The 24,319-nt window shown below is 45.7% G+C and overlaps 1 protein-coding gene across 1 annotated transcript in view; it reads right to left on the reverse strand.

Annotated features, from left to right (window-relative positions):
- Positions 1–24,319, reverse strand: part of Emilin2 (elastin microfibril interfacer 2) — a 50,419-nt gene that overhangs the window by 24,972 nt on the left and 1,128 nt on the right. The gene's annotated exons all lie outside the window — the stretch shown is intronic.

Genomic DNA, 24,319 nt, shown 5'->3' on the forward strand with positions numbered 1-24,319 from the left:
CTGCGCAGAAGAGGCTCTTCCCCTTCCCCTCCCCCTCCCTCCCCCGCCAGGTCCTCACACCTCTCACCACCCAGCTCGCATGTAGTAGGCCTGGGGTGGAAGAAGCTAAGTGATGCTCCTGGAGGATGGAGGACCAGAAGCAGGGCAAAGGTCCCCATTCCAGGCCCTTCATCCTCTCTTTCCACACCACAGCCCCATCCAGGGCCCACTCCGTATACTGCCCCCTTTGCAGAGGTGAGGACAGGCACACAGGTAATGTGACTTGCTCACGCTCAGTCAGCCTGGCGTGGCAGGACTGGAACTGAACCCCAGCCTTCTCTCCATGCTCTACACAGTCCTCCCAGCACTCAGAGGCAACCTGGAGATGTTCTAGAAAACAGGGTGGAAAGCCCTGTCTTCCCCACCAACACACACACAGCAATTTCATGCCTGATCATCTAACTCAGTTCAGTACAACCCACCCTGGTGCCCTCCCACCCCACCTACCCAAAGAATCCCTGGACGTTTAAAGAAAGAGCAATTACACTTCATGATCCTGTGTACTCAAACAGATCACAGCGCTGGAGAAGTGTGCAACTCGGAAAGGCTTTGCTCTTCTGAGCATTCAACACAGAATGGGAACCTGTGTGTACCTAGACCTGGTTCATCAGTAAGTAGATAAGGATTATGGTTCAAAGCCAGCCTGGGCAAGGCTGTCTATTGAGACTCTTATCTCCAACTAACCATCAAAAAGCCAGAAGTGGAGACATGGCTCAAGTGACAGAGCACCATCCTTGAGCAAAAAGCTAAGGAACAGTGCCCAGGCCCTGAGTTCAAGCCCCAGGACCACTACAAAAAGAAAAAATGGAGGAGGGAAGGGGGGAGGGCGATGGAGGCAAGGAAAAGAAAAACAAAGAGAAGAGCGATGATAGGCCATAGCCCACCAAACTTCGATCCACAGAAGCCAGCTGTTAAGAAAGTCCCGGTTCCACCAGTACACGGCATGGTTTTTCTAAGGGGGATGATGCTTTGGAGAGAGTTCTTCCTTAGATCAGGTCTCTGGATCTCCACCTCCTCCCACTCCCACTTTCCCCTTCCGCTGTTCAGGTTGACAGGCATCCCTGTCAAGTCAGCTACCTCCAGGCCTGGGAAGCTGCTGGAGGGATTCCTCCATGCCCGATGCCCCTCACGTGACTGAGTCCTGCGCCACAGCCTTGGGGTCGCCTCTGTGGGAATCTGGGGATCATTAAATAGCAGTTGTCTAGCTCCACCAAGCTCTGGGCTTATCCCAGGAGAAATCAGGGTCTTATAAACACCAGGGCCAGGTTGAGGCTACCACTTAAGCTACACCCCTTCCTCCAGCCTCCAGCTTGTAAACACTGTCAGGAGCAGTCGGGGCGTGGCTCAGCATTAGAGAGCTTGCTTGGCAGGAAGGCCCAAGATCTATCCCCCTAACTGCCCAAACAAAGGCCAGGCTTTACCCCACCCCACTCTAATGGAGGTTGAAACAAAGGGAGGATTGTGAATCCAAGGCCAACCTTGGCTACACAACAAAAACCTGTCTCACAACAAATGCCAAAAAAATAAAGTAAATCCAAGCAGCAAAACCACAACCCTCCCCTCAAACACAACAATAACAACAACAAACTCCCAAGTAGACATCAAATGGAATCAGTGAAAATTCTCCAGACCTGGGCTCCATTTCCTCCCCCAGAAAACACATCCATTTCCTCCCCGGCCCACCACACGGGGCTGAGAGCTGGCTCGAATGGTTAGAGGGCCTGCCTTCTGAGTGTGAAGCCCTGAGTTCAAACCCCAGTACCACAGCAATCAGTTCATCAACTACCACACAGGGCAGCAAAGCTCAGACAGAGCAGCCAAGTGTCCCCTGCCCCCTGGGCCAGGAGAACACAGGAGATACTCGTTCACTGCACGTAGCATGCTGCCTCCAGGCCCAGGCACCACAGCCAAAGAACTGGCCAGGGGAGCTGTGTGGTGGCTGCAGGCCTGGCGCTCCTCCCAGGCTCAAGCGGGGCCAGAACAACACCCTGTCCCACCGCCAAGTGCTGGCCACAGCTGCTGAGGACATCCCAGGGGGCCCTCAGGGCTGCAACACTTAGCTGACCTACAGCCCTGCACCTGCTACCCTGTCACCAGCTCCTGCACACACTCCCCACTTCCTACAAACCTCTTCTGGGGGGAGGCTAAAAGGGTTATGAAGCTAGCACCACATCAAGGCACCAGGTGTGTGCAAGAGTTCCTGGTAGGGAAGAGGATGGCAAGAAGAGGAGTGGAAATGGTGACTGGGAATTCAGGGACTGTCAGACTGAAAGGGTCCCTGCCGACATGTCTGTATCCATACAAAGTCACAGCAGACATGCTCACTTCCATCTTCTCCTCCCATAAGGACCATTAGGGCAAGTACTCCTCTTAGTGTTGGTCACTCAACATCCTCATTTCAAAAACTTTCTTTAAATACATTGTTTTTGTGCCTTTACTGGGACTTGAACTTAGGGCCTTGCACTTTCACTTGGCTTTTTTTTGCTCAAGGCTGGTGCTTTACCATTTGTGCCATACCTCCGCTTCCAGCGTTTTGCTAATTAAATGGAAAATAAGGGTCAAACGGACTTTTCTGCCCAGGTTGGCTTTGAACCTTAATTTTCAGCTCTCAGTTTCCTGAATAGCCAGATTAGAGGTGTGAGCCACCAGTACCTGGCGTTAAATACATTGTTTTATTTGATTTTGATTTCTTGTAGTCCTGGGGCTTGAGCTTGGCTGGCATGCCCCCACTTGAGCCCCAGTTCCACTTCTGAGGACTTGGTGGTTAATAGGAGTGAGAGTTACGGACTTTCCTGCCTGGGATGGCTTTGAACTACAATCTTCCTATCTCAGCCTTCTGAGTAGCTGGGATTACGGGTGTGAGCTACGGGCACCTGGCTTAAATACATCTTTTAAAGAGCAGTCTAAGTCCATAGAAAAATGGAGGGAAGGAAGAGACACTTCGCATCTACTCCCCCCAGGATGGAACATGAGTCATAACTGATGGCTTCACCACCATCCTCCAAGGTCCACAGCTGGCACTGGGGTTCATGCTGGGTGCTATACATTCTAGGTTTGGATGACTACAGAATGGCATTTGTCCGTTACTACTGTATCATTGCCTACAAGTCCTCTGTGTCCTGACTCGTTGTCTCTCCTCCTCCAGCAACCACTGATATTTCTTTACTGTCTTCCCAGTTTCACCCTTCTGGGATGTCATATAGTTCAAATCTTACAGTATATAGACTTCCTACTTGGCTTCCTTCACTCAGCAATATGCATTTATGGTTTCTCCATGTTTTTTCACAGCTTGAGAGGGTTTTTTTTTTCAGTGCTGAGGATAGAACCCAGGGCCTCACATGCAAGGCAAGTGCTACCACTGACTAGATCCCCAATAGATCATTTTAGTACTAAATAATAGTACATTGTCACTGGGCATGGTGACACATGCTCATAATTCCAGAACCTCAAGAGGCTGAGGCAAGAGGATCTTGAATTTAGTGTAACCCAATCTGGGCTATGTTGAGAGGCTGTATCTCAAACAAACAAACAAAAACTTTGTCTAAGCCAGGCACCAGTGGCTCACAGCTATTAATCCTAGCTACTCAGGAGGCTGAGATCTGAGGATTGCTGTTCAAAGTCAGCCTGGGCAGGAACGTCTATGAGACTCTTATCTCCAATAAACCACCAGAAAACCAGAAGTGGCGCTGTGGCTCAAGTGGTAGAGTGCTTGCCTTGAGCTGAAGAGCTGAGGGACAGCACCCAGGCCCAGAGTTAAACCCCATGACCACCACCACCAACAACAACAAAAAATGTCTAAACAGTGTTTTTCCTGTTGTAAGCACTCATTAACTGAACCAATGATTAATAAAGCAACAGTATTACATCTACTTTTGCCATTATCATACATATCACTTACTCTCTAGTCAAATCTTAGTGGATATAAATTAGTGCATCTTTCTAGAACTAAATCAAGCTTCAGACCACTGGGCCATCATAGGTTGCACAGAAATCATACACCAGAGAGTGACCCAGACTATGCTGTCCATGTGGTCTTAGCCCCATGTGACTACCTTTTATACTTGTGACTAATTTCAGAAATTAAAATTAAATTAAGTCAGGCAGTGGTAGTCCTAGCTACTCAAGAGGCTGAGATCTGAGGATTGCAGTTCAAAGCAGGCTGAGCAGGAAAGTCCATGAAACTCTCATTACAATTAACCACCAAAAACTTAGTAGTAAAGCTGTAGTTCAAGTGATAGAGAGCTAGCCTGGTGCACAATAGCTCAGAAGAGTGCCTAGGCTCTGAGTTCAAGCCTGCCAAGGATTAGCACATGTGCATGTACACACATACAATCACACAGTCACACACACATATACACTAAATTAACTAAATTAACCCTGGCAGTGATGGCTCATGCCTGTAATCATATCTACTCTGGAAGCTGAGATCTAAGAATCATGATTTGAAGCCAACCTGAGCAGGAAAGTCCATGTGAACTCTCATCTCCAATTAATCACCAAAAAGGTAGAAGTGAAACTATGACTCAAGAGATAGCTAGCCTTGTGCACAAAAGCTCAGAGACAGCACCCAGGCCTTGAATTCAATCCCTAGGATCAGTGCACTTGTGTGCATGCACACACACACACAAAACAAATCATTTAAATAGGGATAGAGGTGGACCCATTGCAACAATGAGTCGGTATGTCAAAAAATGAATTTTACAACTTTGGCTGGGCGAGGAGAGGGGGCGGGGGGGGGCGGGAAATAGGAAGGGGAAACAAAGGAGGAGGCAACAATGCTTGATAAGAAATGTACTCATGGGGCTGGGAAGGTGGCTCAGTGGTAGAGCGCTTGCCTTGCATGCTCGAGGCCCTGGGTTCGATTCCTCAGTACCACATAAGCAAAAAGAAAAAAGCCGGAAGTGGCGCTGTGGCTCAAGTGGTAGAGCACTAGCCTTAAGCTGAAGAGCTGAGGGACAGCGCCCAGGCCCAGAGTTCAGGCCCCATGACCGGACCCAAAAAAAAAAAAAAAAAAAAAGAAATGTACTCATTATTTTGCCCATGTAATTGTAACCCCTCTATATGGTATTTTCACAATAAAATAAATAAATAAATAATAAATAAATACACTCAAACTGTAAAAAAAAAAAAAAGAACATGTAAAGTTTATTGAATAAAAAATGAGGGGCTGGGAAGGTGGCTCAGTGGTAGAGCGCTTGCCTTGCATGCATGAGGCCCTGGGTTCAATTCCTCAGCACCATATAAGCAGAAAAAGCTGGAAGTGGTTCTGTGGCTCAAGTGGTAGAGCACTAGCCTGGAGCTGAAGAGCTGAGGGACAGTGCCCAGGCCCAGAGTTCAGGCACCATGACTGGCCAAAAAAAAAAAAAAATGAATAAAATCCTGGAATGCAAAAATAAAGTATTTTTTAAAAACCACCTAAATTAGTCAAGCATTCTTGTGGTTCACACCTATAATCCTAGCTACTGAGGAGGCTGAGGTCTGAGAATTGAGGTACAGAGCCAGCCTGGGCAGACAAATCCACAAGACTCCTAGTTATCCAGCAAAAAGCCAGAAGAGGAGGTCAGGTTCAAGTGGTAGAGCACCAGCAAAGAACAAAATAAAAAAGAATGGAAGGTCCTGAGTTCAAGCCTACTACACAGTTACGATGTTTCCTGCATAGATAACAGCCCTCTGTCATGAGAGTCATATTTCAAGTACTTAGGAGCATGAAGAACTCGATCAACAAACAATTCTACTGAGCAGACCGGACACAAGATTGTCCCTGAATCAGCCAGAGGCACACATCTGCTCACATCTTCATGTCAACTTTTCTCCTTCCACTACAAAGACAAGTAGATGCTTCCCTGAAATAACCACACATCGGTGGCGAGGGATGGTCTACCCGCTGTTGCACAGCTAAGGCCACACTTGGCATTTTCTTGTATTTTGTTTAGACTCAGGTACTAAAACTGCACAAATCGAAAGTCCAATGCTGCTCCAAGGACACACTGAACTAGGATCTCCCAAGAACAAATTTTCTGATAAGCTCTCTTCCTTCCACTCAATAGCCTGCCTGATTGCTCTGCCTTCATTCAGGGTGTGTACAATAACTGGAGTGAAGAAAGAGGGTGGAGAAAGAAACTAGGAACAACTTCCCCAGAAGAAGGCATATCAGAGAGATGCAAATTGTTCACCAGGATGGGCAGACCATACAGTGTCCAGAGCTACTGTTTCCACAGACCAACAGGACACACCATTGTGTGGCCATGTAGGGTGTGTGTGTGTGTGTGTGTGTAAAAGGCCTCACACGCTTACTTGACTTTTTTGCTCAAGGCTAGCAATTTACCACTTGAGCTACAACTCCACTTCCAATTTTTGCTGGTTAATTGGAGATTGAGAGTCTGATTAGCGCCAGGCGCCAGTGGCTCATGCCTGTAATCTTAGCTACTAAGGAGGCTGAGATATGAGGATCTTGGTTCAAAGCCAGCCTGAACAGGAAAGTCCAGGAGACTCTTATCTCCAATAAACAGCCAGAAAACCAGAAGAGGCATCGGGGCTCAAGTGGTAGAGTGCTAGCCTTGAGCTGAAGAGCTGAGGGATGGTGCCCAGGCCCAGAGTTCAAGCCCCATGAAGGGGGATGGGGGGGAGGGGGAGAGTCTGCTTAGCTACAACAGATATGTTCATATTGCAATCTTCAGATCTCAGCCACCTGCACAGCCAGGATTACAGGCATGAGCCACCAGCACCTGACTAGTAACTCAGTTTTTAAGGATGTGAGGTAAAGTACACACAGCATGGCATGCAGTGTCTTAACTATTTTACTTTTTTTTTTTTTTTTTTTTGCCAGTCCTGGTTGAACTCAGGGCCTGAGCACTGTCCCTGAGCTTATTTTGCTCAAAGCTAGCACTCTACCACTTGAGCCACAGTGCCACTTCTGGCTTTTTCTGTTTCTGTGATATTGAGGAATCAAAACCAGGGCTTCATGCATGCTAGGCAAGCACGCTACTACTGAGCCACCTTCCCAGCCCCATTTTACTTGTTTTTGATGTTGGGGAATTAAACCCATAGCCTAGTGCCTTCTTGGCAAACACTCTAGCACTGGTCTACAGCACAGCCTAACTTGATTATTTTTAAATGCCAGTGTGACAGGAGCACACTGACATAGCTGTGCAGCCATTACTGCCGTCTATCTTCAGGAGTTTTTGGTGCCAGTACTGAAGTTTGAACTCAGGGCCTGGGAGCTGTCCCTTCTATATTTTTGCTCAATGCTGGCGCTCAACCACTTGAGCCACAGCCCCACTTCTAGCTTTTTGGTGGTTAACTGAAGGTAAGAGTCTTATAGACTTTCTTTATAGAGCTGGCTTCAAACTTGGATCCTCTGATCTCAGCCTCCTGAGTAGCGAGGATCACAGGCATGAGCCATCAACACCAGGCTTCCAGGACATCTTAGTCTTCCCAAACTGAAACTGTCCAAATGAATTACCAGCTCTTCATCCCAGAGCCCCTGGCCACTAGCAGTCTAACGTAAGTAGCTATGTAAGTAGGATCTCAGGATTTTTTTTGTTCTGTGCCTGGCTTATTTCTCATCATAATATGTGCAAGAGCCATCCAGGTTGCTAAGTCAGAATTCCCTTCCCTTCCGTGCAGTCGTTCATGTTCATCAACTTTGGTCTTAGAATTCTTGTTTAGGCACTAACAATGGACTGATTTTCTAGAAATTTCTTTTTTTTTTTTTGGTTCCAGTCGTGGGGCCTGAACTCTGGGCCTGGGCGCTGTCCCTCAGCTCTTCAGCTCAAGGCTAGCGCTCTACCACTTGAGCCACAGCGCCACTTCCGGCTTTTTTCTTTTTTTGCTTATGTGGTGCTGACGAACTGAACCCAGGGCCTCATGCATGCAAGGCAAGCGCTCTACACTGAGCCACCTACCCAGCCCCTCTAGGAATTTCGTGTGATAAATGTTTTTGTTATTTTTGGTTTGGTTGTGGGTTTGTGGTTTTTTTTTTTTTTTTTACTGTCAATGAATGAATAAATAAAATGAGCTTTTAATATTTACTGACATTCTGCCAAACGCAGATGTGGTTGGACATTTTAAAGTTAGGAAACAAGTCAGGCAAGTTGGAAGTGAGGGGTGATTTTAGAATATCATTGAAGGAAAAAAGTTTCTGCCCCCCCAGCTGAGGAACGCCTCCCATCTGAACCTGGTGCCCTCCTGACAGTCAGAGCCTGCCACTAACCCCATGTGAGTTACAAAGACAGTCTATGCAGTGTGAGGGGTGGATGCCTTTCCCAGGACGGTGGCACCATTCCAATTCTAGAAAAGTCCCCGCCCAAGACAAACTGAAAGAATCAAGGGGCCTCCTTCCAGTGTGAAGCTCAAATGCAGAAATAAGAATTCACATTTTTTTTCTGCTACATTATGCATTTTAAATTAGATCTCTGCATAGAAATTGTAACATGGAATTAAGGGAATAGAAAACATTTGACTTTTTAGGGACATTAATCTAGATTTAAAAACCAGAAAGCTTGAGGAAATCCAATTTCTGCATACAAAATGTATTTCATGAATGTACAAGTCAGATTAATGAGCTCAATTAAAATCAGGTCACACTATAGCTTTGTGTATGTATTTGTATTAAATAGCAGATCAGAGACAAAAGTACTGTGTTCCAAAACAAGAATACACTTATAGACTGTGTGTTTCTGTGTCCAAAGATATATTTTGGAGGAGAAACCACAACAGTAAGCAAGCTGCTTATTTTTCCCTTCCCTCTTGAATTAATTTCCTTAAGCACTTAGAATGGTAAGTTAGATTTCAAAAGCTGAAGTTCTTTTTTGCCTCTAAGTTATTTCTCCCTGGCCAGACCAAGTAATAATAGGTCTTCCCCTTCAATGAACCATCTTCTCCCAGAGGAAAGAACAATTCCACAGTCCTAAAGGAGGAGATTAAAGAGACCCACAGCGACTCAGCTGCAAGGCTGAGTCCCAACTAAACTGCAATAGATAGTGGAATTGTTATTCTTAGATTTGCTAGAATATTGGAAGCCTCTTTTTGAGCAAACTTGCATTGCTGAAAATGAGATCATATCCAAGTGCTGGCTGCATCCAGCCCCGTGAAATATAGCTCAAGCCTCGTGCTCCAGGGAGTCCACATTCTTCACTTGGATTTCTTCACTTTGGGAGGCATCCCTACACCAAGTCACTGTGCTAATATGGGGAGGAGGAGAAGGGTGATGTGTCCCACAGCCAATGGTGCTGAGCAATCCAGCAGGGCGCTCATATTTCTAAATATTTGGGGGGTGGGGGTAGGCAATTTCTTTCCAAATTGTATACTACTCCATTTCTCAAACTTCCATTCTGTTTGCTCATTCCTGGAGTCCAAATCACCCAACACCCATCTCCCAATCTCTCCCTAATGAACTCATCCTCCTAGTTCCCACAGTCTGGACCATGAGAACATCTGCTGGCCTGGACTACTAGCATGCAGCATGATGCGAACCACACGCTTGACTTCCCGGGGGGTTGTACTCAAGAGGAACAAGAACTCGACTTTGGGTTGGCTGTGGCATCCCACCAGTGATGGGGGAAACCAATGGTGCGCCAACCCTATATAAACAATGCCCAAAGCTCCAGGCATGTCATATGGATTTGAATTACTTCCCAAAAGACATATCGGAAGTCCAGCCCCCAAATACCATAGAAGGTGATTTTATTTGGAAAAAAGGACATTTTTCCAAGTAAAGATAATCAAGGCAAAATGAAATCGCTAAGATGGACGTTAAGTGGGAACAGATGGCTCACATCTGTTCATCCTAGCTGCTCAAGGAGGCTGAGATGTGAGGATCATGGTTCAAGGCCAACCCAGGCAGGAAACTCTGAGATATTATGTTCAACTAACTACCAAAAAAGCCACAAGGTGTGGCTCAAGTGGTAGAGCAACAATCTTGAGCGAAAGGCAAAGGGACAGTGCTCAAGCCCTGAGCTCAAGCACCAGTACTGTGTGGGTATGTGTGAACACCCCCACACACAGGTCTTCTTCTGACTCTTGTCCATTAAAAAAAGGGGAAACTGGAGCCAGAGACAGACTTCATATGATAAGAAGAGCCAACAGGGCAAAGCTCCCTTTGGCCCAAGGAGCTAAGTCTGGAACCAATCTGTCCTTCACAACCCTCAGGACAACCCAGCCTGCCGACACCTTATTGGCTGTTCCTTGGAGCAGTCCCTTCACTTCCTACCTTTTGGTTCTGGGTCACACTGCTTGGCTTACGATGGCCCTGGCCTTCCATCACATCTGCATATACTCAACTAGAGCCGAACCTTCAAAGCCCAGCCACCGTGTCACCACTTTCCAAGCAGGTTCTCAGATTCCTCTTAGCTACAAATCATTTCTTCCACTTCTGAATCTCCCAAACGTTTTGTGTTTCTCTTATTGCAATCCTCATTTGATGTGTTATAATTATTTCTATTTGGTTCATTTCATCTGCTGGACATGAACTTTTCTGAAGGGCATGGGAAGGAGTGTGCCCTTCACATACCTCACTGTGCGTAGCTCTGGGTCAGACACGGACCCTGCACTACATATTTGTTTAATAAAACCAAGTAACTAAGAGTCTTCGAATTTTAAGTCTTCTCTCAACTGTACTGAGCTTTCTACCAAATGACTTACGTTTAACATTTGCCAGGACTAGAAATGTGAAATGTGATTGTTTTTCTCTTCTATGGCTTATCTCAACATCTGCTATCTATTTACCATCTCCCATTGTTCACGAGAAAAATCATAACAGGTTTTGAGTTTTGAAAACTCATAAATGGCTTCCACATTCAAACTCATCAGAAGTTGTCAGCTACAAGACACTGATGCACACACAAGTATGCTGCTACAGGAGGAAGAGTTAATCAGCTAGAGATGCTCCATACAGTATGGTGAATCTCAGTCATTCTGCTCAATGAAAGAAGCCAGATCAAAGAAAGAGAAGACCATCTACCATATGACGTGATTTACAGACAACTCTAGAAAATGCAAGCCAATCTATAGTAATGGAAAGCATCTCTATGGTTCCCATGGAGGGGTTTGGGGGGGAAGGTGGCTGTAAGGAGTAGGGTAAAGGAGATGTGCACCAACTTAATTGTAATGTTGATTTTACAGGAGCATGCCCACATGCTGGAATATTAAGTTATACACCTTCCAGTGTGTAAAGCTTAACAAAATTAAAGCTATTGTTTAAGGATTATATGTATCTGCATACAGAGATTATTTTAAAAAATAACTACATGTACCTGCATATACCAATAAGAAATAGTTAAGAAATAACTATATATATTTGCAGCCAAGTATTTTTAAATCTCCACATCTGGCTGGGAGTATGGCTCAGTGATAGAGTCTGAGTTTAGCATGTAAAAAACACAACCAGAAATTGTTGTCTATCCAGGGCTCAGGTTGAACACTGATTTCTGTACCTTTAAAGTACAATTATTGAAATCAGTAAGAAAGGTAGTCAAAACAACATTTTTACCTTCCTTCAAACTGTCCATATTTTGGGAAATAGTGCTCACAAAACACTAAGAGGACAGGTAGCAGCATTTTGAGAACACAGCAGGAGTGTAGCTCATAAATCCAAAATGTTAGGTGATACGACAAAACTAGAAACAAAGAACTCCCACTCATCTGGTCGAACCACTACTAAATATCCCCATGCTGCTAATCACATGTATGGTGTATAACATGTGAACACCGTTATATGTTACAGACTGTGATAGACAATTTGCTCCAGGATAGTTAGAATGAACTTGTGACTTTAAATGAGCATCATTATTCCACAATACTGTGAAATTCGGGAAATTATGTAATCACTTAATCACAATCAAAAAAAAAAAAACCTTGGGGAAGGTAGGGAGGGAAGGAATGGTAGGGGGAAACCAATGGAGGGGGTAACAATGTTCAAGAGGAAGTGTACTTATTACCTCACTCATGTAACTGTAACCCTCTGTATAGTATCTTTATAATAAAAAAACAAACAAAACAAAATATCTTATTGATATTTTATTTTGGTTAATGATGAGCTAATAACATTTTAAACAGACTAAATAAAAATAAATTAAAAAGAGTGTAGCTCAGTGGTACAGCACCTGCTTAGCGTGGGTAAGGCCCAGAATTCAGTTCCCAGCATCAAAGGAAAACATATATACAAAAAAAAAAAAAAGGTCACCACATTCCACAGTGGCTGCAGCCTATAATCTTAGCTACTTGGGAGGCAGAGGCTAGGGAAAATGGTTCTAGGGCCCCCAGGCAGAAAAAAAAATTCCCAGGACTCCCTCCCAACCAATGCTGGGCCAGGTAAGGAATATTATCCCAGCTGTGGGGGGGAGAACAATGGCTGGGCCCAGTGGGCATACTCGGTCATCCCTAGTAACACAGGAAAGCACAAGTATGATCACGGCAGTCTAGACTGGCCTGAGCATAAAGCAAGAACAAAACCAATCCAAGGGAATTAAAGGCATGGCTTAAGTGGCAGAGCATCTCCTTAGGAAGCACAATCAGGACTGTGAACTCAAGATTCTGTTCTAAATTCGATCATCAGTACTAACCAAATAGCAACAACAACAAAAGGATCAACAGGTATGGTGGCATACCCCTATAATCCCAACACCTAAAAGGGCTGAGCAGGAAAAGCTTGAGGTCAAGGTTACATAGCAGATTCTGTTTTTTTAACAAACAAAAGGGGGGACTGGAGAATGAGATTGCCCATCTTGAAAGAGAAAGACAGACTGACACAAACAGTGACCACCAATCGGTGGGTAATGACTAGCTTCTGGATAATGACTATCAAAGGGTGTTGAGCAGTGACTTGCTCTTTGGTTCAGGAATGGAGTCACAGTGCCATTTCTGCTTTCCTTCTGCCCTGCAGTGAGCAGGAACTCCGTGTTGTCTTGTACTTATTTTCTGCGATGTTGGAACAAAATGACTCCAAATCTCCAGCTAGTGGCCAGAAGATGATGTAACCCGTGTTTGTGAGGGGCACATTGCCTGTCCCGATGGAGCTGGGAGGTGATGATGCACACTCATCTGGGCAGCTCCTGAAGAGCCTCTAAAAACCTCACACACCAGCCAGGTCTGCACGCTGTCAGCCTTACAGCCTGGACATGGGAGTCTAGGATGTTTGGAATACTAAGAAAAGCTTCCTACTATCTACCTGCCCAAGACCTCCATTCACACAGCTGAGGAGGAGGAGGAGGGAGTCTCAAGCTGTAGAACTGGCTTCCATCTCCAGCACCCCCCCCCCAAAAAAAGATAATTTAAAAAAGGAAGAAGAACAGCACTTAAGAGCTCTGGGCTAGAGGCTTTTGAAAATTCAAGACAAGTCTTCATGAATGGCTGATTGCAAAACCCACCCCCGCCCTGGAGCTCTGTCGAAATCACCACTACACTTCTCATCTTCCCCCTTCAAGGTCTGTGGAAAACGCTTCCATTAGCAGAAAAACAAGCTGAGAATTTGCCCCCACTAACATGTAGGGGACATGTTAAAGTCCTTATCTCGTGATCCTCAATACCCCTGTGAAGCGCACACGCAGAGAACACTCTGGAAGGCAGGGAAGCATCACCCACCTTGTTTTCAAATGGACCACAAGCTCAGCTCTGTAAACAGATATCCCGATGGAGCCGTCCATCCCGCAGGCTCTGCTCAGTCACAAGAGAAAGTTTGCTGGGAAATCTCTGCCAATTCTCTTTCATTAAAATAACCAGCTTAAAAAGGCGTTGCCTACACTCTTCCCCTTCACCAACTTTCTCTTAACTAAACACATAAGAAAATGCATCATCCTGAAAGGCTGACATGGCAAAGCCTCAATTTTTAGGCTTATTCTCTCATCTTTAGGGATTTCCTTAGGTGTGGGGGGGAAATTAGGAACAGCTGGGCCTTTCCACCATGACACACCCTAAGAAGCTTGCCCTCCACAGCATTTTCAAATCAGAAAATCCATTCGAATCCTTCCTCCTTTCTCGTAGTACCCATGGCCCCTTTAAAACAGGAAGGAAAGAGAAAACTGTACTGCTAAGTTCTGTTTTAATCAGTTCATTATTTTTCCCTCCACGGGAAAACTTCCATGTTAGCCCCTCTTGATTCCCCCAGGCGACGCATGCTTTGTAAAGCCCTGCTCAGCTCTGCTCCATCATCTGACAAAGTGGCTCACTGTTGTTTTTAAGCCCAGAACACTGCTTCACCAAGAGCAGAAGCAGTTAATTCTGAGAAGTTAACACAAAAAAGTCATGTAGCCAGCAGTAAATCAGAACATTTGAGGGACAGACGAAATCATCTTAACACTGGCAGGGTTATCGACATTATCTTTTAACAAACAGAATGTAAAACATTGTGTAACTGTTGTACACAATACCTACCGCATTATTCATGCTCAGCAAACACGAGTAACTTTAATATTAGCCACATGTGGAAGAGGATTTTTCCCCCTAAAAGAATTAGCTCAGTGGTAGAGCTTTTGAATAGCATGCACAAGGCCCTGGGTTCAATACCCAGCAAACACACATAAAAAGAATTAAGGAAATGTGTTTGTTAGTGGTCGAGTGAAAGATTACTTAGGAATGGGTACTAGTTCACCTCCACGAACATCCTAGCCAGCCTTCTCTATTATCTCCTCTTGCTTGAATACCTGCAGAAACAGCAAGAGTGGCTCACGCCTGTAATCCTAACTATTCAAGGAGCTGAGATTTGAGGACTGAGATTCAAAGCCAGCCAAGGCAGACAAAACTGAGAGACTTTTATATCCAATTAACCACAAAAAAGCCAGAAGTGCTCAAGTGGTAGAGCATCATCCTTGAGCAAAAAAAAAGCCAAGCAAGAACATGAGACCCAAGTTCAAGTCCCGGTACGAGTGTGCGCACGCATGTACACATACACACAATATCCAATGACAACTGGAGCATTTGCTTTAAGCAACATAATTGCTAGTGTACATTCCAGAGGGAAAGTATACCGTGCCTTGCTTCCCACACCATCTTAGTTTCCTGCTTTTTATTGGGTTATTGAGATGGTCTCATTGTGTAATGCAGGCTGGCCTTGAACCCACAATGCTCTTGACACACAGCCTCCCCAGTACTGGGCTACTCCATTACAGCCTACTCCATATCCAGTAATTAATTATCTTAGGACACTAAATTATTTCATTATCTTTAGCACTCCAGTTTTTCTCCCAAGTCCAAGCTTTCAAAGATAAAACCCCAGCAAGGCAACATTCCAGACAGCGAAGACCGTGAGTGCTGGCAGACATTCTGCAAGTCCCCAGGCTGCCCCCTCCACACTCCACCAGGACTGTCACCAGAGGAAAATGAACCTCAAAGGCCCAGTGACTTGCCTGAAGTCCCAGGGTGGTGGGGGAAGCTAAGGCCAGAAGCCAAGTCCCCTACTCTCTTCCAGAACAGGTTGCTCACTCCACCCAATGCTGACTGAGCCTTGGAGGTGGGGGGCGGGGGTGATGGGGGGAGGTTGCTCCGCCCTCTTATCCCCTTCTGTGATTGGCAGCTGCTTGAGGATGCCCCGCCCCACCTGGCTCTTCCAGAATGAAAACCTGTGTGTGCCTGGCAGAGCAAGACCAATTAGTGACAATAAAGCACACCTGAACTAGCATCAAATTGTTTTCCTTAAACCATGATTTTATTTCAAGCCTGTAAGGTTTTTCTCCCCGCAAAAGGCAGAACTAAAGTTCCAAAGCATATGGTTCTTTTTCTAAGACCCTAGCCTCTGCCCAGTCTCCTAGGTGACCCTGTCGCTAGAATGGAGTAAGTGTAGCCATGCTCTGGAAATGCCTCTCCAAACGGCTGGAAATCTGGAAGAGGAAGGAGCTGGAGAAACAAATTAGTAGACTTAAGATCTGTAGGAACAACAACAACACCCCCCCACCCCCCAACACACACAAAGGAAAAAAAAAAAGCTGGGAAGGAAGAGACAACAGCAGCCACCTGGCTTCCCCCCCCCCTCTCAGGCTTGGCACGTGACACCTGAGAGTCACAGGCGCCCTGGCAGGTGCCCGGCCTTCCTCCACTGAGTGAACACTGAGGAGCGAGGCTCCAACAGTCACCTGTGTGTCAAATATTTTCAGAGAGAAATGGGGGCTGGGACCAATCTCCCCAAACTATTTACAGGAATGGTACATTCCGAATCAGATAGGATTTCTGCATAGAGGTATTGAAGTCTTGAAATGGATGGAGATATCAGTCCTTGGAGTGTTTTTTTCTTTCCTTTATTCTTAAATGTTCTGGGCATAAGTGAGAGAGAGGGGGAGGGGGGAAAGAGAGAAAGAGGAGAGGAGAGGGAGAGAGGAAGAGAGGGAGGGAATGAGAGAGAGAAGAGAGGGGAAGAGAGGAAGAGAGTTGTGCCACATTTCCCACAGGCGATTGCTCCCCAGTAAGCAACTTTTCTTCTCACTGCATGACTGTATGCTCCCCTGGAATTTACAGATTACAGATCTCTTGGAACAGAACCCAGAACCAACACCTGCTGTAAATTCCTCAACTCCCAGTCCACATTACCCCAGCAGCACAGGCTCTGCGTGGAGCCCTCCCTGATCCTTCCCCCAGCTCATGAGATTTTTTTTTTTTAAGCACTAATACAAGGGGTGGTGGAGGATGCTGGTGGCTCAGGCCTGTCATCCTAGCTACTCAGGAGGCTGAGATCTGAGGATCACAGTTCAAAGCAGCCCAGGCAGGAAAGTCTGTGAGACTCTTATCTCCAATTAACCACCAGCTGTGGCTCAAAGTGGTAGAGTGCTAGCTTTGAACAAAATGAGTTCAGGGACAGTGTCCCAGGCCATGAGTTCAAGCCCCATGAACAAAAAACAACTAAAAAAAAAAACAACCCAGGGCTGGGAAGTTGGCTCAGTGGTAGAGCGCTTGCCTTGCATGCCTGAGGCCCTGGGTTCGATTCCTCAGCACCACATAAGCAAAAAGAAAAAAGCTGGAAGTGGCGTTGTGGCTCAAGTGGTAGAGCGCTAGCCTTGAGCTGAAGAGCTGAGGGACAGCGCCCAGGCCCAGAGTTCAGGCCCCACGACCGGACCCAAAAACAAAACAAAAAAACCCAACAACGTAATAGAGACAAGTGTTCATAAAGAAGGAGAAAGAGAGGCCACACCACAGAGGAAGGCAGGTGAAGACAGGCAGATGATGATGCAGCCACAGCCCAGGGACTCACAGAACCTGTCTGGATCCCAGCATGGAGCCCTTGTCACACACCTGGCTACCTGTGTCTCCATTCTCAGGAGAGTGAAGAACTCTTTTGGGGGGAGGGGTGGGCAGTCCTGGGGCTTATCTCACCTTCCGGGTACTCTCTCTCTCTCTCTGAGCTTCCTTTGCTAAGGCTAGACCTCTACCACTTAGGCCAGAGCTCCATTTCCAGTTTTTCTTTGAGTAGTTTATTGCAAGAGTCTCGTCGACTTTCCTGCCCAGGCTGGCTTTGAACTGCAATCCTCAGATCTCAGCCTCTTAAGGAGCTAGGATTACCAGTATGAGCCACTAGGACCTGGCTGAGTGTAGGGTGTGGGTTTTTAATTCTAGGTTCTGGAACAGCTGGCCACAGAGCTGATTGTCTCAGCTCTTCGACTTGTTCCTTTCACCCCTCCCTGTGACTCCTACGCCCTGCCCCGCAGGGCACAGAGCACAACCACCAGGCAGAAACCACTTCCTTGGTCTTGCTTCCCACCCAAAGCAGCAAGAAGGGCAAGCAGCGGGAGAGCCAGCATGTGGACAAATAGATGGTTTCCTTAAGAGAAAGGGATCCGGTGAGCACCGAGGAGGCAGTCCAGCAATACTGCTCCACCCTGTCCTCTGCTGGCCTTGCCTCCTGGTCTTTCTGCAGGATCCTAATCCCCAAGGCCACATCTGAGGTGTGAGCACCCCAGATGCCAGCACTGTTGCTTCCTGGAAGCTGAGCAAAATAGCTGCCCCAACCCTGCTGCAAAGAAGATGAGTATGCAGACACAGCTCAGAGCCCTAAAGCACATGGCACTCCAGCCAGCCTGCAGCACAGCCTCTGCCTCAGTTTCCCCTCTGTGAAACAGCCAGGCCTACCGCTCAAACTGCTAGACAGTGGTAGGACGGTGTAAAGAGTCCCAGGGGCAACCACATTGGAGGTATGGTGTGTTACCATACCTCCTTGGAAGCAAGTTGGCAGGCCTAATAAATAGGCAGAGGGACACAGATCCAGGCTGTGCTCTGGGGGTGGGGGAAGACGGGGGCGTGCAGAGGGCTCCCCAGACTTGTTCTACCTGCTCCTGATCCTTTTTCCTCCCTACTATACCCCCACACTCTGGGCCACAAACAGGCCTCTAGAATGGACCTTACCCTTGGAGTGAGAGCCTAATGTTGAATGTTTGTTCTCTGGAATGACAGGCCCAGGCATTAGGCACAGGGACTCAACCATCTGGCACAGTCCTCCCCCACAGATCTGAATGAGCATCAGATTGAGTTCAGAATCATAATTAGCCATATTAAGGCCAACAATGCTAATGTACTAAGTTAAAAACATCTCACATTGGAATTCCAAACTATTCACGAAGAGCAAAGTAGGGGGGAATAGACAATAAATCCAGAGAACTACTAAGAGAAATAGCCACATAGCCACCTGCTCTGACTGTTGATAGAGACTCCATTCATAACGCCCCCCACGGAAAGAACCCGGATGTCCACCAGCTGTTCCCATCTCAGCAGATCATGGTTCTGGAGCCCACGGGGCTAGCCTGCTCACCTGCTTTCCCTGATGGTGGACTTGAGCATTTGCCACCGAGATCACATGGCCCACAAAGCTTTCCATATTTGATTGTGGTGGCCATTACCCAGCTATACATATTTGTCAAGACACATGAAAGATAAATGGAAAAAAAAGATAGATGGGAGCTGGGTGCCTATAATACTAGCTCCTCAGGAGGCTGAGATATTCAAAGCCAGTCCTGGCAGGAACGTCTATGATATTCTTATCTGCAATTAACCATACAAAAGCCAGAAGTAGAGGCATGGCTCAAGTAGAAAAGTGTCCAGTTTCTAGTTAAAAAAAAGGGGGGGGCTGGGAAGGTGGCTCAGTGGTAGAGCGCTTGCCTTGCATGCATGAGGCCCTGGGATCGATTCCTCAGCACCACATAAGCAAAAAGAAAAAAGCCGGAAGTGGTGCTGTGGCTCAAGTGGTAGAGCGCTAGCCTTGAGCTGAAGAGCTGAGGGATAGTGCCCAGGCCCAGAGTTCAGGCCCCATGACCGGACCCAAAAAAAAAGAAAGAAAGAAAGAAAAAAAAAGGGGGGGGGGGTCAGTACCCAGGTCCTTGAATTCAAAACCCAGGAGCAGCACAAATAAAAATAAATAAATAAATATTACTAATGTTATGCTTTGTAAATTATTCTTCAATTAAAATGCAAAGAACAAAGCAAAACAACATGAAAAAGAATCAATAAGAAAAATTCTACTAAGATCCAAGACAGACCAAGAAGGCCTGGGCAGGACAGGGGTAGATACAGCAAAGCTCCATTGGTTTGGAGTTGTAAAAAGCAGAAAAACTCCAGCCCTTCAGATCCCCTCGAAGCCCAGCACTAGGAGGTGAAGCAAATACAGAGGCAACCATCCTGCCTTACACTTGGGCTCCTTGGACGTCCTGACCAACAATGACCACTCTATGGACCGGATGCCTCCAAATGCTACAAATGCTAACAGCTGTCAGGCTGGGCAGGAGATTCTGCAACTATCTGGAATTACTCCTGTGAAATCTGGATGGTGAAAGAAAGAAACAAGGCCTGGTCTAGTACAGAGTAGAAACAGGTCATTTTCTACCATCGGCGCACTGAACATAAGCAATGCAGTAGAAGTTAAGATACAGCAGAGCCTTCACTCCTTTTCTCTGCCCTACCAGAGGGGCTGGCAACACTGCACAGGCTACAGTAGACAACACACACACACACACACACACACACACACACGTACAAACAAGTATTGCTCATACCAGGCACTTGGTTTACACAGCACTCTGGAGAGATATTTCCATCTAAACCTATCTCCAAAGATACCATCCTTTTCAAACTCCAAAGGAGGAATTCCAAGTCATTCACATCCCCATATCACCCAAAATCTGTCTCCAAAGCTAGCCCAGAACCAAGAAGGTACTTCTCCCCACTTCCCTGCAAAGATTCCAGATGCAGAGGTTAGAGTCGCCATATTGCCAGGCTCTTTGCTGGGACTATGGTTTTTATGAGCAATCAGAAACAAAACAAATAACAAAAAACCTCAATGTAATGAAATAGTCAAAGACATCTAGCATTGTAGGAAGTCAAATTATCTCAGAAAGGAAAAATAGTCCTAAGACCCACCTTGAGATTACATGGTAAGTAATGGCACCCTGCAGAGCCCCCTATGGAATTACCAAAAGATTACCATTTTCTTTTTTTGGGGGGTGGGGGGTCTGGTCATGGGCCTGAACTCTGGGCCTGGACGCTGTCCCTCAGCTCTTCAGCTCAAGGCTAGCGCTCTACCACTTGAGCCACAGTGCCACTTCTGGCTTTTTTTCTTCTGCTTATGTGGTGCTGAGGAATCGAACCCAGGGCCTCATGCATGCAAGGCAAGCGCTCTACCACTGAGCCACCTTCCCAGCCTCTGATAAGCCATTTTCTTTGAAGCAATCCTCCTCACATCTACTTCCCATACATGAAGAAGGAAAAGAGAGAGAGCTAGAGAGAGACAGAGACAGAGACACAAAGAAATTCCTAACTTTTAAATTCTTAAATGATGGTGATGAAGATGCAAAATCCTTGTAGGAGTTAAGAATAATTAGTGTGTAATTATTTACACAGAAGGTTGATAGTTGATATTCTTTCTGGAAATATGCTTTTAACATCATCCCCCAGGGACAAGTTTCAAGGTGGTACCTGGGCTCAGGAGGGCTTTGTACAATCTCAAAGTGGTCAAGCTTTCCGGTCAATTATATTCAGTTATCCTTGTCTCATTAACTTCACTTTTTAAACAACTGACCTTGCCACCTAAACAAATGTTTTATTAACCAAAGTAAACGAACTGCACAGCATAAGAGACAAGGTGGCAAATGACACTGTAGCAAAGTGGCCCACAGTAAAGTGAGTTTCAGGACACACCATGTGCACACACGCGCATGAGCACAGGTTCGCACAAGCCAATCTCCACACCTGTGGGAATGGCAGTCCAGGAAAGAGGTGTAAATGTTCTCAAATGTGGACCACTGGGCCATCACTCCACTGAACGCCTGAGCTAAAACAAGCTGATGCTTTCCCCTGGCAGTCCACAAGGTTCAAGAGCCCTGGATCTAAAGACAACTCAGTCCTTGTCATCAATGGCTCATCTCAGTAGACATTCAAATAATTGTCACTAGAACTGAATTAACAGATATGTGAATGAAAAGTCCTAAGGGTGCCTGGCCACAAAGAAGTTTCTTTTCAGCATCAGAAAAGTGGTCACTCCCAGAGCACATAAAAGCTGAAATAAAGATACAGGTTAATCCATGTAACAATGAGATGTACAAGACACTATATTGAAAACGAACTTTACAACTTTGGGGAGGAGGAGTTGGAGAGTTGAGGAGGGAAGGGATGGTAGGGGAAAAACAAAGGAGGGGGTAACAACGCTCCATAGGAAATGTACTCATTACCTTACTCATGTAACAGTAACCCCTCTGTACAGTATCTTTACAATAAACAAATATATATATATATATATATATATATATTAAACCCTCCTGATTTCACACGATGATGTCCAAATTCACAATCTGGGATCTATGACTCTTCATATATGCAAATATCATTGCACAAATCCTTCAGGAAATGTGTATGCCCTGGGCCTCTACAGCTCAAGGAGACGATGCCTGCCCATACTCAATTCTGTATCTGGGCTCAGCTGTTCTTTTATTGGTATGAGTCACTCCATCCAGCCCCTTCTTTCTTATATAGTTCCCCCTTAGTCCCCAAATGCACTCAGTCTCTGTCGGCATCTCCACTTCGGTCCCCAAATGCTCTCAGTTCCTTCCATTGTCCCCTAAGGGATGGTATTCTGGATGACTCCTCGCTGCCATCCTAGCTATCTAACTCCATCCATCCATCCTAACTGCCTCCAGCCCTAGACCTGTAACACCGCAGAAAACCTCAACCCAGGGCAGGATTCCAAAGACTTATTTTTACAGGTCTCTAATTATAAGGAACGAATGAGAAGGCTGACAGACAATACCACAAATCTTCATCAGAAACAAGTGACAGGAAGTGGAGGTGTGTCTCAAGTTGGTAGGAAACCAGCCTTGAGTCAGATAGCCAAATGAGAGTGCAAGGCCCTGAGTTCAAGACTCAGGAGGAAGGAAGGAAGGAAGGAAGGAAGGAAGGAAGGAAGGAAGGAAGGAAGGAAGGAAGGAAGGAAGGAAGGAAGGAAGGAAGGAAGGAAGGAAGGGAGGGAGGGAGGGAGGGAGGGAGGGAGGGAGGGGAGAGACTAAGAAATTCCAAGTAACCATTTCTCCACTCATCTCTTAGTCCTCAAAGTGTAGGAAACATTTAATGCTTGCAAAATATGGCAAAACATTCCCTTCCTATCCCTAATGAGAACAGAATAGGTCAAGTCTATAACTGTTGAAGTTAAGATTTAAGATTTTCAAGTGAATTAACTAAAGCTGTGGATTTTTTTACATTCCAAATTTAACAATAAAGCATTTAAATTGTAAAAAGACAGTTAAACTTGTTTATATGATTTTTATTGAAGAAAAATACCCAGGTCACTCAATTTGGGCTTTGTTTCATAAAACAACAGAAACATCTGCCTTTGTAGCAATTCTGTTGTTTCTCCCTGGGTGGCAAAAATACATAGCAACTGTCTTTCATTAACCTTTGACCTAGAGCTCACTCACTTTCCACCAATGGTCATGTCTCACTATTTCACTGAGTCTTCATCAAACACAATTAAGTCATGGGGTCTTCTGGATAACTAAAATAATTTGAGAAAATAAAAGCCAATGCTTTTTAAGCCAAAAGCATTACCTCCCCCAGCAAATATCTCTGAGATTATAGCAATGCATAAAATATAGTTCTTGTATAAAATGAATGAAATTTTCTAGACTGATTCTTCAATTCTGATTGCAAACAAATCCATTTGCTTCATATGTCGACCATGATGTACCCTTTGAAAGAGGACCCCTTGGTCCTCTTTTACTGGTTGCAGGCCTTGGGCTGGAAGGTCTAAACGGTACTGGCTAGAATGAGGTAGAATGACAGTGCTGTCCCCTTATCCACTTTAGCCATTCCTATGGAAACCCAGGGACTCCAGCCTTTTCCTCAATGTATTCGAAACCTAAAGACATCTCCTAAGTTTCAGTGAGCTTATTTTGGCTTTGTTTTTTGCCTAGCAGCAACTGTCCATCATGGCTCTCTGGGCAGCCCATGGGCTCTGCAGTGACCACCTCTGTCCCCCAGGTCTAAAGCTGACTCATCTGGTGCCCTTTGGAACAGGGCTCCCTGGAGTTCAAGTTCAGTTGGGCCCCTTACACTTGCCAGGGGCTGATTTGCCTACTGACTATTCTTCGCTGTAATGACAACTGTGCTGTAAGACAAATAATGTATTCTTCATGGAAAACAATTTCAGCCTTCTTAGTGTTCCTCAACCGCCATTCATTCACATTGCTCATCTTCCAACTGACACAAAAACTCACTTTCCTGATGACAATTCAATGTGTGGTGTGTTTTACAGAATTTGTCCTTTAATACCCCGCTTCCTCCTTGTTTTGTTACAAGATGGTAAAATTCTCTAAGCAAAAAGATGATTCCTTCTTCCTTTCATCTTAAAAGGACCATTCTTTCCTGATAACTGCGTTGGTAACTTCCCAAATCTAACTTGAAAAGAAAAAGCACACTTTAAGGCACATTATTTCTGAGAGTTTTGGTTTAGAAAGCTATGGTTCTAGTGAGATAAGGATATTTGGAACAAAACTGGGCCTGTCTCAGAACAACGGCCAGCCTAATAGCTCAACTGATCCTATGTGGAGAAAGGTTTTGTGTGTGTGTGTGTGTGTGTGTGTGTGTGTGTGTGTGTGTGTGTGTGTGTGTTAGCAGTATACATTTTGGAATCTTCTGTATGCCCTAAAACACACAATATGGATCCAATTAAGTTCAGCTGCCTTATGTTAGTAATAAAATTGAAAGAGGAGAGAGACACAGACAGACAGACAGAGACGGAGGAGAGGAGAGGGAATGGGTGGGGAGAGGAGAGAAAGGGAGAAGGGAGGGGGAGAGAAGAGGACAGGAGAAAAGGGGAGAGGAGGGGAAG

Source organism: Dipodomys spectabilis, unplaced genomic scaffold (genome assembly GCF_019054845.1).
Source record: "Dipodomys spectabilis isolate Male_0828 unplaced genomic scaffold, ASM1905484v1 ptg000024l, whole genome shotgun sequence".
In the NCBI taxonomy this organism is placed as follows: domain Eukaryota; kingdom Metazoa; phylum Chordata; class Mammalia; order Rodentia; family Heteromyidae; genus Dipodomys; species Dipodomys spectabilis.